Here is a 12,661-nt window from a genome sequence, read left to right on the forward strand (position 1 = left end):
AAAGTTGGATAGTGTGATCTATATGGAGCAATAGAAGCTCCCTGGAACTCGCATTTATCAGGAGATCATCCAGGTATGGAATTACATTGATCCCCTGGACCCTGAGCTGAAACATCATTTCTGCCATCACCTTCGTGAACACCCTCGGAGCTGTAGACAGGCTGAAGGGTAATGCCTGAAACTGGTAGTGATCGATCAGAAGGGCAAACCTCAGATAGGCCTGATGAGGAGGCCAAATTGATATATGTAGGTAAGCGTCCTTAATATCAAGGGACACTAGGAATTCCTGTTGTTCCAGGCCTGCGATCACCGCTGTCAAAGATTCCATCTTGAATTTGAAAACCTTCAGGTAAGGATTCAAGGACTTCAGATTCAGAATGGGTCTCACAGACCCGTCTGGTTTTGGTACGACAAACAGACTGGAGTAGTAACCCTGTCCTTGTTGTAGTAGGGGTACTGGAACAGTGACCTGGGACTGGATCAACTTGTTTATGGCCAGTAGTAGCATACCATGGAAACTTTCCAAAGCTGGTAAGCCTGATTTGAAAAACCATTGGGAAGGAGTACCGTTGAACTCCAGCTTGTAACCCTGAGAGATAGGGTCCCTTACCCAAGCATCTTGGCAGGAACCGTCCCAGATGTGGCTGAAGTGACGTAACCGAGCTCCAACCACAAGATTTCCTTGGGGTGGGTGGGCACTGTCATGCTGAAGTCTTTGCGGGAGCAGAACTGGTGTTCTGGTCTTGAGATCCAGCAACGGCTGGTTTCTTAGGTTTTCCTCTGGAGTCTCTAGCTGCGTTTGAGGCCCCACTGACCCTAGATCGAAATCTGGAGGACCGAAAGGACTGAGTAGATGGTCCCGGATAGGTACGTCTAGCAGGTGGAGCCCCCGAAGGGAGAAACATGGATTTTACAACAGTAGCTTTGGAGATCCATGCATCCAATTCACCTCCAAAGAGCCATTCACCTGTGAAGGGAAGAGATTCCATATTACATTTGGAGTCAGCATCAGCAATCCACTAACGTAACCATATGGCTCTGCACGCAGACACAGCCATAGCCGTGGTCCTAGAATTAATATTGCCAATCTCTTTAAGTCACAGAGGACTCTTGCCGTGTCCTGAATGTGAGTCAGGAGAGTAACAGTATGAACTAAGGTCATATCACCCGAGAGACCTTCCTTAATTTGATTAGCCCAGGAAGGAATTGCATGTGTCATCCAGCAACCTGCAATGACCGGCCTTTGAGCAACACCTGCAGCAATGTAAATAGATTTTAGAGTGGTCTCAATTTTCCTATCTGCCGGGTCCTTTACTGTAAAGCAGCCAGGAGCAGGGAGTACCGCCTTTTTAGAAAGGCGAGAGACTGAGACGTTTACTGCAGTAGATTCTTCCCAGAATTTTCTGCCATCAGGAGCAAAGAGGAATGTATGCTAAAACCATTTGGACACCTGAAACTTTTTATCTGTATTCTTCCAGGCCATTTTAAATAAGTCATCTAATTCCTTGGAATCAGGAAATGTGACTGCCATTTTATCTTGTGGGAGGAAAAACGACTGCTGAGTAGTAGCATCCTCCCGGGGGAGCTTTAACACACCTTTAATAGCCAATATGAAGGGCTCAATAACCTGGTTGGGATCCCCACTTAGGGGGTCCACATCATCCTGTATATCATCATCAGTATCTAAGAGTAGTGCAGGTAAAGCACGTTTATGTGCACCCTTAGTAGACCGGGGGGATGTTTAGCAGTGAGACTTGCCACTGCTTGTTGCAGTTCCTGAGTCTTATTGGCATTTGCAGTAAGCTGAGACATATCAGACATCATAGTTTTGATAGCCCCCAACCAGGAGGGCTCTGCACTCTCCCCCACATTGTTATCAGCATTCAGAGATGGCTGACTACACTGCTCACATGATATGGAGTCAGATGAACTAGGAGAGAATCTAGCATTAGATACACTGCATGACTTCTGTTTTACCATTGTGAATCAGAAAAAACAGGTACAATACATATACAACACAGCCTGACATTGATATATTGTAAGCCTGCCCTAGTGCATGTGAGAGGAGACACAGAAGAGAGGACCCTAACGCACCCAGCGCTGCACAGCCCCTGTGAGGCTGTCAGCGCTTTTATGTAAACACAGGGAGACTGTAATTTGATAAAATCCCTCAGAAGGATTGTTATTGTGCAGTAATATAGCGGCTCTCCCCCTCTCTATCCGGTACCAGCGAACCAGGGACTGTTTATAGAAGCTGTGGCGGCTGCTACTGCTGCTATGCAGAGGAAGGCGCCAAAATGCCGCTGAGCGCGCTCTCGTGTAGCTCCGCCCCCATCCATGGCATCAGAGCTAACTGTATATTTATACTGTCCATGTCTCCCAAGTTGTAAAACCTTACATAAATGCTTGGTTTACCCTAAAGTAGCCAGTCGCATGCAGGGGCTATAGCGGGTCCCCTCCAGGATGGACCTGGTCACCACACCCACGCTTTTAGCCGCAAAGTAAACCAAGGGACCCCCTTGCAGGGCCCCTGGTTGGTACTCACCACCGATGATCACCTTCAGGCAGCGTTAGGGGTGTGCGGCATGCTGCGGCTGTGACAGCCAATGCGCCATGTCCCGCTGAACAAACAGCCCCTCAGGACGGTGGTCCTGCAGTGGGGAAGCAGTTCTGCACCTCAAGAGGCCGGTGACCGCCCCCCCCCCCCCGCCCCCCTAACTCCCACGGAGCACGTATGATGTTGCACAAACAGGCACAGCATACCGAAATGAGCTGTAGGAGGAGGCATAGGGGGAGGAGCCAGCACACCCAGTGAAAGAAATTTAAAGTGCACTGGCTCCTTTGTATCTATACCCCATCGTACTAATTCTGTCCCAAATATCCCTTATGGATGCTAGAGAAATACTAATGCTAAGTACCAAGGACACTAAAAGTAATTGTGTGTGCAGCTATGATGCAAAATTCAGGAAAAAGTACAAAACTACCGGAATTGTGCCATATGGTGCAAACACACTAGGATACATCTGTATGTACTATACTGTGAATGTGCCATATGTCAGGGCAGCCAGGGTGTTTTTCTCCCCTCTTACTGTTAGATCTGTTATCAGCAGTCCAAGCAGAGGTCAGTGCTCCTTTCCATGAACTTTCGGTTCACGTGAAAGGCCCCCGGGTGAGTGTTTGTGTATTGCAAGAACGGTAAATAGAGGTTGGGAATGGTTCTCCTTCTTTAAGATCTGTTATACCCTTTCATACTGCCGAAATAACATGGGTTATTGTTGGTTCGACCTGGGTCACAGCTTGATGTGAAAGGGTCCCCAAAAAATTACCCGGGTCCAGTGGCCTGGGAATCCAACCTGGGTAATGAGCAGGGTTAAACGCGAGTAACGGCAGTGTAAATGGGTGACCAATTTACAGCACAGAGAGAGTCAGATCCCTTTGCGGGTGTAGTATGGTATACCGGCGCCGGAAGCCCGACTGCCGGCATACCGACAGTGTGGCGAGCGCAAAGGAGCCCCTTGCGGGCTCGCTGCACTCGCCACGCTGTGGGCACGGTGGCGCGCTAAGCGCGCCACGCTATTTTATTCTCCCTCCAGGGGGGTCGTGGAGGGAGAATAGCTGTTGTTATGCCGGGTGTCGGGATCCCGGCGCCGGTATACTGTGCGCCGGGATCCCGACATTCGGCATACTGAAGACCACCCCCCTTTGCAGATGAAGTCATCTCCAAGTACTGGCAGCACAGTTAACTAGAGATGTGCTGCGGGCACTTTTCGTGTTTTGTGATTTGGTTTTGGTTCTAATTCCCCGCTCATGTTTTGGTTTCGGGTTGGTTTTGCCAAAACCACCCTTTCGTGTTTTGGTTTTGGTCTTGGATCTGGATGATTTAAAAAAACAAAACAAAAACAGTTAAAATCACAGAATTTGGGGATAATTTTGATCCTACTGTATTATTAACCTCAATAACATTCATTTCCAGTCTATTATGAACATCTCACAGCTCACAATATTGTTTTTAGGCCAAAAGGTTGCACCAAGGTCGCTGTGTGACTAAGCTAAGCGACACAAGTGTGCGGCACAAACACCTGGCCCATCTAGGAGTGGCACTGCAGTGGCAGACAGGATGGCACTTAAAAAAACTAAGCCCCAAACAGCACATGATGCAAAGCAGAAAAAGAGGTGCAATGCAGGGGCAAACGCAGGATTTGGGAGGGGGGTTTCCGTTAGTGATGTGCACCGGACATTTTTCGGGTTTTGTGTTTTGGTTTTGGATTCCGTTTCGCGGCCGTGTTTTGGATTAGGACGCGTTTTGGCAAAACCTCACCGAAATTTTTTTGTCGGATTCGGGTGTGTTTTGGATTCGGGTGTTTTTTTCAAAAAAACCTAAAAAACAGCTTAAATCATAGAATTTGGGGGTCATTTTGATCCCATAGTATTATTAACCTCAATTACCATAATTTCCACTCATTTCCAGTCTATTCTGAACACCTCACAATATTATTTTTAGTCCTACAATTTGCACCGAGGTCGCTGGATGGCTAAGCTAAGCGACACAAGTGGCCGACACAAACACCTGGCCCATCTAGGAGTGGCACTGCAGTGTCAATCAAGACAGGATGGCACTTCCAAAAAATTGTCCCCAAACAGCACATGATGCAAAGAAAAAAAAGAGGTGCACCAAGGTGGCTGTTTGACTAAGCTAAGCGACACAAGTGGCCGACACAAACACCTGGCCCATCTAGGAGTGGCACTGCAGTGTCAGGCAGGATGGCACTTCCAAAAAATTGTCCCCAAACAGCACATGACGCAAAGAAAAAAAGAGGCGCACCAAGGTCGCTGTGTGACTAAGCTAAGCGACACAAGTGGCCAACACAAACACCTGGCCCATCTAGGAGTGGCACTGCAGTGTCAATCAAGACAGGATGGCACTTCCAAAAAATTGTCCGCAAACAGCACATGATGCAAAGAAAAAAAGAGGTGCACCAAGGTGGCTGTTTGACTAAGCTAAGCGACACAAGTGGCCGACACAAACACCTGGCCCATATAGGAGTGGCACTGCAGTGTCAGGCAGGATGGCACTTCCAAAAAATTGTCCCCAAACAGCACATGATGCAAAGAAAAAAAGAGGCGCACCAAGGTCGCTGTGTGACTAAGCTAAGCGACACAAGTGGCCAACACAAACACCTGGCCCATCTAGGAGTGGCACTGCAGTGTCAATCAAGACAGGATGGCACTTCCAAAAAATTGTCCCCAAACAGCACATGATGCAAAGAAAAAAAGAGGCGCACCAAGGTGGCTGTTTGACTAAGCTAAGCGACACAAGTGGCCGACACAAACACCAGGCCCATATAGGAGTGGCACTGCAGTGTCAATCAAGACAGGATGGCACTTCAAAAAAATTGTCCCCAAACAGCACATGATGCAAAGAAAAAAAAAGAGGCGCACCAAGGTGGCTGTGTGACTAAGCTAAGCGACACAAGTGGCCGACACAAACACCTGGCCCATCTAGGAGTGGCACTGCAGTGTCAGGCAGGATGGCACTTCAAAAAAATTGTCCCCAAACAGCACATGATGCAAAGAAAAAAAAGAGGCGCACCAAGGTGGCTGTGTGACTAAGCTAAGCGACACAAGTGGCCGACACAAACCCCTGGCCCATCTAGGAGTGGCACTGCAGTGTCAATCAAGACAGGATGGCACTTCCAAAAAATTGTCCCCAAACAGCACATGATGCAAAGAAAAATGAAAGAAAAAAGAGGTGCAAGATGGAATTGTCCTTGGGCCCTCCCACCCACCCGTATGTTGTATAAACAGAACATGCACACTTTAACGAACCCATCATTTCAGCGACAGGGTCTGCCAGACTGTGACTGAAATGACTGGTTGGTTTGTGCCCCCACCAAAAAAGAAGCAATCAATCTCTCCTTGCACAAACTGGCTCTACAGAGGCAAGATGTCCACCTCATCATCATCCTCCGATTCCTCTGTGTACATCCCCCTCCTCACAGATTATTAATTCGTCCCCACTGGAATCCACCATCTCAGGTCCCGTGTACATTCTGGAGGCAATTGCTGCTGGTGAATGTCTCCACGGAGGAATTGATTATAATTCATTTTGATGAACATCATCTTCTCCACATTTTCTGGAAGTAACCTCGTACGCCGATTGCTGACAAGGTGAGCGGCTGCACTAAACACTCTTTCGGAGTACACACTGGAGGGAGGGCAACTTAGGTAGAATAAAGCCAGTTTGTGCAAGGGCCTCCAAATTGCCTCTTTTTCCTGCCTACTTCAATGCGGTCACTCATATAATCCTCCACCATTCTTTCCATGGTGAGAGAATCATATGCAGTGACAGTAGACGACATGTCAGTAATCATTGGCAGGTCCTTCAGTCCGGACCAGATGTCAGCACTCGCTCCAGACTGCCCTGCATCACCGCCAGCGGGTGGGCTAGGAATTCTTAGCCTTTTCCTCGCACCCCCAGTTGCGGGAGAATGTGAAGGAGGAGATGTTGACGGGTCACGTTCCGCTTGACTTGACAATTTTCTCACCAGCAGGTCTTTGAACCTCTGCAGACTTGTGTCTGCCGGAAAGAGAGATACAACGTAGGTTTTAAATCTAGGATCGAACACGGTGGCCAAAATGTAGTGCTCTGATTTCAACAGATTGACCACCCGTGAATCCTGGTTAAGCGAATTAAGGGCTCCATCCACAAGTCCCACATGCCTAGCGGAATCCTTCAATGTCTCCAGCTTCTTCTGCAATAGCCTGATGAGGGGAATGACCTGACTCAGGCTGGCAGTGTCTGAACTGACTTCACGTGTGGCAAGTTCAAAGGGTTGCAGAACCTTGCACAACGTTGAAATCATTCTCCACTGCGCTTGAGTAAGGTGTATTCCCCCTCCATTGCCTATATCGTGGGCAGATGTAAAGGCTTGAATGGCCTTTTGCTGCTCCTCAATCCTCTGAAGCATATAGAGGGTTGAATTCCACCTCGTTACCACCTCTTGCTTCAGATGATGGCAGGGCAGGTTCAGGAATGTTTGGTGGTGCTCCAGTCTTCTGTACGCGGTGCCTGAATGCCGAAAGTGGCCCGCAATTCTTCGGGCCACCGACAGCATCTCTTGCACGCCCCTGTCGTTTTTTAAATAGTTCTGCACCACCAAATTCAATGTATGTGCAAAACATGGGACGTGCTGGAATTTGCCCAGATGTAATGCACGCACAATATTGCTGGCGTTGTCCGATGTCACAAATCCCCTGGAGAGTCCAATTGGGGTAAGCCATTCTGCGATTATCTTCCTCAGTTCCCGTAAGAGGTTGTCAGCTGTGTGCCTCTTATGGAAAGCGGTGATACAAAGCGTAGCCTGCCTAGGAACGACTTGGCGTTTGCGAGATGCTGCTACTGGTGCCGCCGCTGCTGTTCTTGCTGCGGGAGGCAATACATCTACCCAGTGGGCTGTCACAGTCATATAGTCCTGAGTCTGCCCTGCTCCATTTGTCCACATGTCCGTGGTTAAGTGGACATTGGGTACAACTGCATTTTTTAGGACACTGGTGAGTCTTTTTCTGAGGTCTGTGTACATTTTCGGTATCGCCTGCCTAGAGAAAAGGAACCTAGATGGTATTTGGTACCGGGGACACAGTACCTCAATCAAGTCTATAGTTGCCTCTGAATTAACGATGGATACCGGAACCACGTTTCTCACCGCCCAGGCTGCCAAGGCCTGAGTTATCTGCTTTGCAGCAGGATGACTGATGTGATATTTCATCTTCCTTGCAAAGGACTGTTGGACAGTCAATTGCTTACTGGAAGTAGTACAAGTGGTCTTCCGACTTCCCCTCTTGGATGACGATCGACTCCCAGCAGCAACAACAGCAGCGCCAGCAGCAGTAGGCGTTATACTCAAGGATGCATCGGAGGAATCCCAGACAGGAGAGCACTCGTCAGACTTGACAGTGACATGGCCTGCAGGACTATTGGCTTTCCTGGGTAAGGAGGAAATTGACACCGAGGGAGTTGGTGGTGTGGTTTGCAGGAGCTTGGTTACAAGAGGAAGGGATTTAGTGGTCAGTGGACTGCTTCCGCTGTCACCCAAAGTTTTTGAACTTGTCACTGACTTATGATGAATGCGCTGCAGGTGACGTATAAGGGAGGATGTTCCGAGGTGGTTAACGTCCTTACCCATGCTTATTACAGCTTGACAAAGGCAACACACGGCTTGACACCTGTTGTCCGCATTTGTGTTGAAATAATTCCACACCGAAGAGCTGATTTTTTTTGTATTTTGACCAGGCATGTCAATGGCCATATTCCTCCCACGGACAACAGATGTCTCCCCGGGTGCCTGACTTAAACAAACCACCTCACCATCAGAATCCTCCTTGTCAATTTCCTCCCCAGCGCCAGCAACACCCATATCCTCATCCTGGTGTACTTCAACAGTGACATCTTCAATTTGACTATCAGGAACTGGACTGCGGGTGCTCCTTCCAGAACTTGCAGGGGGCGTGCAAATGGTGGAAGGCGCAAGCTCTTCCCGTCCAGTGTTGGGAAGGTCAGGCATCGCAACCGACACAATTGGACTCTCCTTGGGGATTTGTGATTTAGAAGAACGCACAGTTCTTTGCTGTGCTTTTGCCAGCTTAAGTCTTTTCTTTTTTCTAGCGAGAGGATGAGTGCTTCCATCCTCAAGTGAAGCTGAACCACTAGCCATGAACATAGGCCAGGGCCTCAGCCGTTCCTTGCCACTCCATGTCGTAAATGGCATATTGGCAAGTTTACGCTTCTCCTCAGACGCTTTTAATTTTGATTTTTGGGTCATTTTACTGAACTTTTGTGTTTTGAATTTTACATGCTCTCTACTATGACATTGGGCATCGGCCTTGGCAGACGACGTTGATGGCATTTCATCGTCTCGGCCATGACTAGTGGCAGCAGCTTCAGCACGAGGTGGAAGTGGATCTTGATCTTTCCCTATTTAAACCTCCACATTTTTGTTCTCCATTTTTTAATGTGTGGAATTATATGCCAATATCAATAGCAATGGCCTACTACTATATTTACTGCGCACAACTTAAATGCACCACAGGTATGGATGGATAGTATACTTGACAACACAGAGGTAGGTACAGCAGTGGCCTAACGTACTGCTATATATAGTATACTGGTGGACACTGTGTCAGCAAACTGCAAAACTAAAATGCACCACAGGTATAGAATGTAGATGGATAGTATACTTAATGGATGACGACACAGAGGTAGGTACAGCAGTGGCCTACCGTACTGCTATATATAGTATACTGGTGGACACTGTCAGCAAACTGCAAAACTAAAATGCACCACAGGTATAGAATGTAGATGGATAGTATACTTAATGGATGACGACACAGAGGCAGGTACAGCAGTGGCCTACCGTACTGCTATATATAGTATACTGGTGGTCACTGTGTCAGCAAACTGCAAAACTAAAATGCACCACAGGTATAGAATGTAGATGGATAGTATACTTAATGGATGACGACACAGAGGTAGGTACAGCAGTGGCCTACCGTACTGCTATATATAGTATACTGGTGGACACTGTGTCAGCAAACTGCAAAACTAAAATGCACCACAGGTATAGAATGTAGATGGATAGTATACTTAATGAATGACGACACAGAGGTAGGTACAGCAGTGGCCTACCGTACTGCTATATATAGTATACTGGTGGTCACTGTGTCAGCAAACTGCAAAACTAAAATGCACCACAGGTATAGAATGTAGATGGATAATATACTTAATGGATGACGACACAGAGGTAGGTACAGCAGTGGCCTACCGTACTGCTATATATAGTATACTGGTGGTCACTGTGTCAGCAAACTGCAAAACTAAAATGCACCACAGGTATAGAATGTAGATGGATTGTATACTTAATGGATGACGACACAGTGGTAGGTACAGCAGTGGCCTACCGTACTGCTATATATAGTATACTGGTGGACACTGTCAGCAAACTGCAAAACTAAAATGTACCACAGGTATAGAATGTAGATGGATAGTATACTTTATGGATGACGACACAGAGGTAGGTACAGCAGTGCACTCTGCACTGTACTCCTCCTATATAATATTAATTATACTGGTGGTCCCCAGTCCCCACAATAAAGCAGCACACTGTGAGCACAGATATGGAGTGTTTTTCAGGCAGACAACGTATACTGGTGGTCACTGTCAGCAAAACTCTGCACTGTACTCCTGCTATAGCTGCTCCCCAGTCCCCACAATTAAGCAGTGTGAGCACTCAGCACAGATATATTATGCAGCACACTGAGCACAGATATGGTATGGAGCATTTTTTTCAGGCAGAGAACGGATAAAAACTGGTGGTCGGTTATCAGCAAAACTCTGCACTGTACTCCTCCTAACAGCTGCTCCCCAGTCCTCCTCACAATTAGGCAATAAACCAATCAACTTCAACAATAAACGGAGAGGACGTCAGCCACGTCCTCTCCCTATCATCTCCAATGCACGAGTGAAAATGGCGGCGACGCGCGGCTGCTTATATAGAATCCGAATCTCGCGAGAATCCGACAACGGGATGATGACGTTCGGGCGCGCTCGGGTTAGCCGAGCAAGGCGGGAAGGTTCGAACCTGCCTCGGACCCGTGTAAAAAGGGTGAAGTTCGGGGGGGTTCGGTTTCCGAGAAACCGAACCCGCTCATATCTAGTTTCCGTGTGTGTATTATCCGGCACTCCCTTGTTAACACCAACCTTAACTTGCCAGTGTGCACTCCTAGGGGCTGGCAGACTCCATCCATAGGCATAAATGACAGAGACAGAGCCGGCCCTAACCAATTTGATGCCCTAGGCAAGATTTTGGCTGGTGCCCCGTAGCACAACCGCTGGTTCTGCCTATGACCTTGCACCTCTTTCCCAGCACCATCACCCCTCACCTATAGCAGTCCTTATTTTGCGGTTTGTACCCTCTATATTTTAAATAGGAAAAGTTTGCACATTTGACGCACAGCCCAAAAAGGGGTGTGTTTTTGCTGGCAAGGGGCATGGCCACACAATAGTAACCCCAATTCCAATTACACCACACAGTACTGCAACTTTATTCACATTTGATCATGCGATAGTGTCCATAATTATTATTACATCCCACAGTAGTACCACTTTACCTTAAACGTTACTCCTGACAGTAGCTCCTTATTCACATTACATCACACTGAATTGCTCCTTATTCACATTACACCACACCCTTTTGCTCTTTATTCACATTAGACAACACAGTAGTGCCCTTTCTATATGCAACACCACACAGCAGAGCACCTTATACACATAATGCCACACATTAGTAATGCATTTATACACATAATTCCACACAGTAATGCCCCTTACACATATGAGACACATTATTAATGTCCTTATAAACATAATGCACCTTACACATTATGACAACCTTTATTAATGCCCTTTTATACAAATGTCCCTTACACATATGCCGTACATTATTAGTGCCCTTATACACATAATGACACATATAGTGCCCCCTACACATTTGCTGCACATTATTAGTGCCTCTATACACATAATGACACACATACAGTACTACCCTGTTACACATATGCCGCAAATTATTAATGCCCTTATACACATAATGACACACATAGTGCCCCTTACACATATTTTGCACATTAATAATGCATTTTTACATAACACACATAATGCTCCTTACACATATTCCGAACACTGCTGCACAACCAACCCACTCACATGCACACAGCACTCGCACTGCCACTAACACTGTGACTTCTGCCTCTGCTTGGATACAGATGTGTCCTCATAAATCTTGCCTCAATGCCAACGTCGGTCACCTTTTTTTTATGAAAATGCATCTTATTTGCATTTCTATGTGGCTAGGATGCACAAGCAGCTTCTGCTGATTAAAATGATATGCCGCATGCCTATACAGTATACTGTGTGAGACTGTGGCTATATCTGCATATGAAATGCTACACACAGAATATAGGCATGCTGCATATCATTTTAATCAGCAGAAGCTGCTGATGCCCCTAGGCATATCAAATGCCCTAGGCAATTGCCTAGCTTGCCTATACCTATGGCCGGCTCTGGACAGAGGTGACACTCCTGGACTCATTGCTTAGTGTAGACAATGTGCTATTAATTCAACGTTTCGGTGCACTTATCCCCCATCAGGACACACAAAAACCTGATGACGATGGGAAGTGCCCCAAAACGTTGAATTCAAAGCACATTTTATTCACTAAGCTACGAGTCCAGGAGTGCCACCTCTGTCATTTATTAATATATATATATATATATATATATATATATATACACATATACACACACTGGGACTACAAATTAAGCACACACACTGGGACTGCAGACTACCTCACCACACTATGACTGCAGGTTATAAACACATGCACACTGGGACTGTAGACTGCCCAACACACATACATACAAACACACACACACACACACACACACACACACACACACACACACACACACACACTGGGACTGTAGACAACACTAACTCCCCCACACTTACACAGGGACTGCAGACTGTACACACACACACACACACACACACACACACACACACACACACACACACACACACACTGGGATTGCAAACTGTCTCCTACC

The sequence above is a fragment of the Pseudophryne corroboree genome, chromosome 6 (assembly GCF_028390025.1).
Source record: "Pseudophryne corroboree isolate aPseCor3 chromosome 6, aPseCor3.hap2, whole genome shotgun sequence".
Lineage (NCBI taxonomy): Eukaryota > Metazoa > Chordata > Amphibia > Anura > Myobatrachidae > Pseudophryne > Pseudophryne corroboree.